Genomic DNA, 6,068 nt, shown 5'->3' with positions numbered 1-6,068 from the left:
ATCACACGGTGGAGGCAGGTCCATCGTCTGGTGTGTGCCCACCCAGTCCAGATATTAACGATATCAAAATGCGACCTGTATAGAGATCACATGTGCTCTGTAAGGTGGATAGTGTTCTATGTGAAAGAAGTACTGTCATTGCTCTGTAAGGTACTTTCCACATCTTATCACCTGGTTTGCCTTCACCATGCAGTCTGCACATTTCTTGACTCCACGAGGGCGGCCCTGTATACGGCGGAGGAAAAGAGACGCGAAGATGAAATTGTCACAGAAAATATTGAAGTAACAGAGGATAAACAGAAGATTGGAAGGATGTGGTAGCAAAGTACAAGGAACGGAGAACATCTTGAAGGGCTAGGCAGGAAGACCAGCATTGGAGAGAAGAAACGCTGGATCTGCTGCGTTCCAAACGAATCCTCCCACGCATCAGTTGGAGCTTCAAGGCCACACGAGCACAGTGCAGAGACCACTGCAAGCAGAGGGCCGGGCACTTCTCATGCCAGACCAAACTCACACCCAGACGTGTAAGAACGAACGGTTCGCGTGGTGGGAAGCTTGCGCACACGGTCCACCCCTGCACAGTTCAAGAAAAGGCTGTATTACGCTACAATTGCTATAGTAGCCTTCCCTTCCCCCTCCTTCACAGCAGTCAGGGACACCCTCCTAAATTCTCTGCTTTTTTAAAAGTTTCCTTTGTAATAACAGAATAAATCGAAGGGGAGGGTGGGTTGCTTACAGGGAAATCCTAGTAAGGAAAAAACTCATGATTTAACCAAGATGCATAATTACTTTAATGAATAATAAATGATTTTAAAGAGAGACAGAATTTATTTCCTCGCCAACTTCCTTAATGAAAAGGGGAGGGTGGTTGCTTACACTGAATAAGTCCATCAAGTGCGGAGGGTTCATCAACGCGGGAAGAAAACATGAGTCACATACCGTTACCCACGCGTGAGCCGGCTCGAAACCGTTTTCAAGGCTTCTCTGACCTGCCGCAGTCGCCTCCAGGTGTGCTCCTTCTAAATCCCTCTGGCTCTGCTGCTCGTACTCAGCGGCCAGGTGATTTGCCTCAGCCCTCCCACCCAGCCTAAATGCTCCCCCTAGTCTCACAAGATTTAGCACACAGCAAGCAGCAATAAGCAAGCGGGACATTGGTTTGGCTGAGGTCTGACCGAGTAAGTAAGCGATGCCAGCGACCCTTAACGGTCCCCAATGCACTTCTACCACCATTCCGGCACTGATCAGCCTGTAGTTTGAAACAGCTCCCTGAGCCACTGTCAAGGCTGCCAGTGGTATGGCTTTTCCCCCCCCAATGAGCCATGGCAATCCAAGGGGTAAGCGCATAGGGTCCCCCAGGATAACTAATCCCTAGGCAATTGAATGCATGGCGCCCCAACGGTTTATTTTCTGGTCTGGGAAGTAATCTCCCTTGCTGCAGCCCGTCTAAATAAGAATCAGAACTAAGTGCTCCTGAAGACGCGAGCGTCATGAACCCTTCCTGGCCATACTTTCCCTATCCGTGGACTAAGGGTGAAACGTCCACTTGTGGTCACCCACCCAGTGGCCTTGCCGCGAGCCATGTGAAAAGTACCGCCTGGCGGTTCACGTACTGGGTGCCCCTGGTGTTCGGGGCCAAGATAGGCGATATGGGTCCCATCTATGGCCCCACCACAGTTCGACAAAAACACTTCTATTCGTCAGCAAATGACCATGTCGCCAGCTAGCAACCTGTTCATCTGTTTCCACAGAGTCCACCTCCTCGTGCACGCAGACTTAACGAATATGCTTTGGCATATCCTTGCAATCCTGCAGCCCCACAGTAGAGTTGCCCACTCCAAAATTGATTTCGTCGACTGACCGGTAGCTGTCTGGCCGTTGCAAGCTTCCAGAGGCTAATTGACACTCCGCTTCTCCACTGTGAGGGCGTGCTCTCATGGTTTGTATTACGGCGTTTCAGGGAGGAAAGCATCAACACAAGTGCTAAGAAGGCTCTTACGCAATGCGAAAGTTCGCAGCCACTGCGAATCGTCCCACACCGTCAAAACAAATTGTCGGTCCCACCCAGGCGCGCAGCTCTGAGTCGCGTTTCGCGTGCCCAATTTCGCCGTTCAATGGGTAGAAGCAACTGGGGTCCGTTAAATAGCAGTACCTCCCAAAACGCTCTAGGACACACAGCGTTATGGAGAATTCTGCCTCTCATCTCGTCAACATTCTTCAGGCATGTTCGCTCGGGTCCGCTCGCTCACAGACAAGTAGCTGCCTCCCCTCTCCCTCTGCCTTTGCAGTTGCATTGTGCGAGTATAGTCAGACACGAGAGCTACGCAAGGTGTTGAACAACCGGTCGAACCAATTTTGTAAAGAATCTCACGGTCATGAAGTTGCTGTGCTAGGCGTTTGCTCAATCTCTCCCGCGAAAAAGGCGCCAAAGGGGTTTCTGCTGCCATTCACAAAGGGAGGGGTGAGTGGCTGAGTATGACCTCAGCAACCCCACCCAGGGGACCCAGGGCGAGTTCTGCCCCATCACGCAACACTTGGACTCACTCACACAAGAACTGGGAACGTATTAGATGAGGCGTGGAGAACAGCTACACCACAGAGCAAAACGCCTCCTCGAAAATCGATGGTAGCCTTGGACCATCGGACATAAAGGCAATCGATTTTGATCGCAACTGTGGACCATACACGCATACCTCGAAGTTCTTATAACCGGTTTTGTAACATCGGTTTAAACTACTTCGAAATAATCGTGCAGTGTAGACGTAAGGAATAATTAACTCAAGGGTTGCATTACAACAAGATTTTGTAGAGGCCAGTTGCTTAGTGGGATTCAAAGGATGAGACATTCACATAGATAATGAGCACAGCCATAGTTACAAAAGGGGCATCCTGCCTATGAAAGATGGCCATAAACCCTCCTCTTTCACTTTCCGGCAGGGGCCAGGAAAACTGCCCCTGGGGGACATTTTCTTCCATAATCACTTTCTGCAGGATTTTTTGCATCTTCCTTTGAAGCAGCTGGTACTGGCTGGTGTCAGAGGCAGGACATTGGGCTAGATGGACTCACATCTAATCCAGCTTAGTGATTCCAACCTTCCTGAGGCAACAGGTATCCCCTGAGGACAGAGTTGGCGGAAGAACTTTTACTGCTGCTGACGACACCCAAGACGGAGAACCAGCTGGCCTTTCAGACTCCAGGTGGATCGTTCAGAGCTGGCAGTTAGAAAGAAATCATTGCACTTGTAAACGGAACAAATTTGATCTGGAGTCAGACACAGCAGCAGCCTCCCAATGAATGCCCAGCTTACCAAGTAGAGCCGCTGTTAAGTACCTGTCTCGCCCAGGGCACTGACAAATCTGTGGTTTGTAGGGGCCACCCTGCAGAAAGAATCTGAGCAAAATGGGGTGGGGGAAAGGCTGGGGCCCAGGGGCACATCTGGGAAAAATCAGAGCCACAGCTCACAAAAATTACTTCAACACTTTATTAATGATTTCTACAGCTACGTACATGACAAAGGAAAGCCAGCCTGTGGGAAAGCCGTGCAAGTAGCAGCTTTCCAGACTTACACACCTTCCGCTCATGCAGGTTTCCCATTGGTAAGGGGTGCAAGGAGGGAAAACTTCTTGTTATCCAAATGCAGCTTGGCACTCCAGGTCTCAGTGCTGTTTGAAAACTATTGCTTGGATTTCCCTGTCCACGGACCCGCCCTGATCATTATCCCCACCCAGAAAGAGTTGGATTTAGGGCTGCGCTGAGAGCAGATCAATGTCTCCTGTCTGGCAGTAGCACCAGCTGTCACTCTAGAATGAGAGCCATGAACACTAAGCCTGAGGCAGCTGAGCCATCAAGGGCGAAAGGGAGGGGCACCTAGAAAAAAGTGATGGTCTCAGGGTATGGCTACACTTGGAATTTCGGAGCGCTGCCACGGCAGCGCTTTGAAGTGCGAGTATGGTCGGAGTGACAGCGTTGGGAGAGAGCTCTCCCAGCGCTGCATGTAAACCACATCCTTTACGGGTGTAGTGTGCAGCGCTGGGAGCGCCACACTGATTACACTGACGCTTTACAGCGCTGTATTTTGCAGCGCTTAGGGGGGTGTTTTTTCACACCCCTGAGCGTGAAAGTTGCAGCGCTGTAAAGTGTGAGTGTAGCCATACCCTCAGTCACAAGCCACCCCAATGCAGAATGAGCCATGGAGGGCAACTGCCTCAGGTGCTGCCCAATGACATCAACTCCTCCCCATTAGTCACCCCTGGGAAATGCCCCTGGAAATGTCACACCTGCCTGGCTCCCCTCACACCCCCGGACTCAAAGCCCGTGTAGACATGTCTCCGGTAGCACACCTCGCCCGACTGACAGCCATTTGTTTAGGATAATTCTGGCTGCACAGGCACCAGTGCATCTTGACTGCTCTAGCAAAGCCAGTTCCCCAGGCAAAGAGTTTACAAGAAAGAGGGGCTGGGGTGCCAGGAAGCAGCTACAACCCCCTCTCTTCACACAAGAACTCCAGCCCTTTGGAAACCACGTGTTGGCTCCTGCCCATGGTTATTAGCTAGCCACAGCAGGCGGATTCAAACCATCTACTGCAGCCTGGGCACCAGAGTTGTGTAAGTGCAAGCTGGCTGAGCAGGGCTTCGGCCATTCTACACCCCTTTCCTGGAAGCCTCTCTGCTTCTGCACAAAGACAACCAAGCCCTTCCCAATCATTTAATTCCATTCCTTTGGGGTGGCACAGTACTGAGCCAAGCACGTCATCCTGCCGGGGCCTTGCATAGGATTGTGCAATGAATGTTCCCCTACCCCCACATCCTATAGAACAAGGCTGTTCCTGGGGGTTGTCAACAGTGGGGAGAAGAAATGGCTTTTTATTTGCTTAGTTCCAAAGTTACTGACTATTCCCTCTGCACAAATAGAAGCTCATTTCCTGGCAGTGCAGAAGGAGAGCCCAATTTGGATGGAGAAAGGAAGACAGGACAAGACTAATCAGCCAGAATGTCTGACTAGTCAGGGAAGCAATTAGCCATTGATCTTTGAGTATTCTGCATACACACCCTCTGCTTTCACTTTGATTACTCATGGTAGGTCAGGGAAGGAGCGCAGCTACCGAGGTTACCAGCTGCAGGTTTAATTACAAGTGTCTTGGGGGTCAGTGTTACATCACAAGGCTTCACTGTACCCCAGACTCCTGCAGGTCCATCCCCAGGTTCTCAGAGCTGTTCAGACTCCACTCCCAACATGCAGAAAGACAACCTCTGGCTTCTGGGGAGGTGTGGGACCTTCACATGCAAAAGGGACCCCCACTGCTATACTCCAGTACCAGCAAAGAGAGCACACCCACCTACAGTCAACCTGAATTAGAAGCAGCCCCTGGTTTGCTCAGGTGTGCAGCCTGGGGAGTCACAGCACACCCCATTCCAAGCCCACACACTGGGGAATAAAGCCCTGAACCAGACCTTGAGCTTTCTGCACTGCCTGTAAGGCACCTCCTCGGGGCAGCCAGGCTACAGACCAGTTTCTACCTTCCACCAACTCCCAGAGGGGAACTTTGCTGTCCAAGCAGGAGTTGCTAATGCAGGACAGAAACCAGGGAACTGCCAGTGTCACAACTCCGCAGGGAAGGGGCTGTCAGCAGCAGCCACTGAGCTGCACATTTTCAAAGCTAGGTAGAGTGTGTGGCTTGCAGAGGAGGAGGGACCTTTAACTCTGCTGTGCTGACCACAATGACTGCTGCTGCCTTCTCAGAGCACAACGTGCTCTGCACGGGCCCACACTCAATGCTGTTCATTCTTTGCACCCATTTGGTTAGAGCAGGGGCTTGGCAGCAATTCAGGGCACAGCCTGGCAAGCAGCACCGCGCCAAATGGTACACTCCACACACTGGCTACCAGGCTTCTCCAGCAGCATTTGTTAAACCCAGTGAAGCGTTTGCATTCCAGGGCTGGCAGCGCCTTACTGACATGGCACAGCCAGCTCACACCTCGGGCACAGATGTTTGGCCAGATGGAGCTTGGCACAGCCTGGGGCAAGCTGGCCGTGAGACCAACGCCATGGCACACAAAGGAAGATAGGCTAC

Source organism: Chelonoidis abingdonii, chromosome 20 (genome assembly GCF_003597395.2).
Source record: "Chelonoidis abingdonii isolate Lonesome George chromosome 20, CheloAbing_2.0, whole genome shotgun sequence".
Classification (NCBI taxonomy): Eukaryota; Metazoa; Chordata; order Testudines; family Testudinidae; genus Chelonoidis; species Chelonoidis abingdonii.
Note: the sequence above shows the minus strand (reverse complement) of the source record.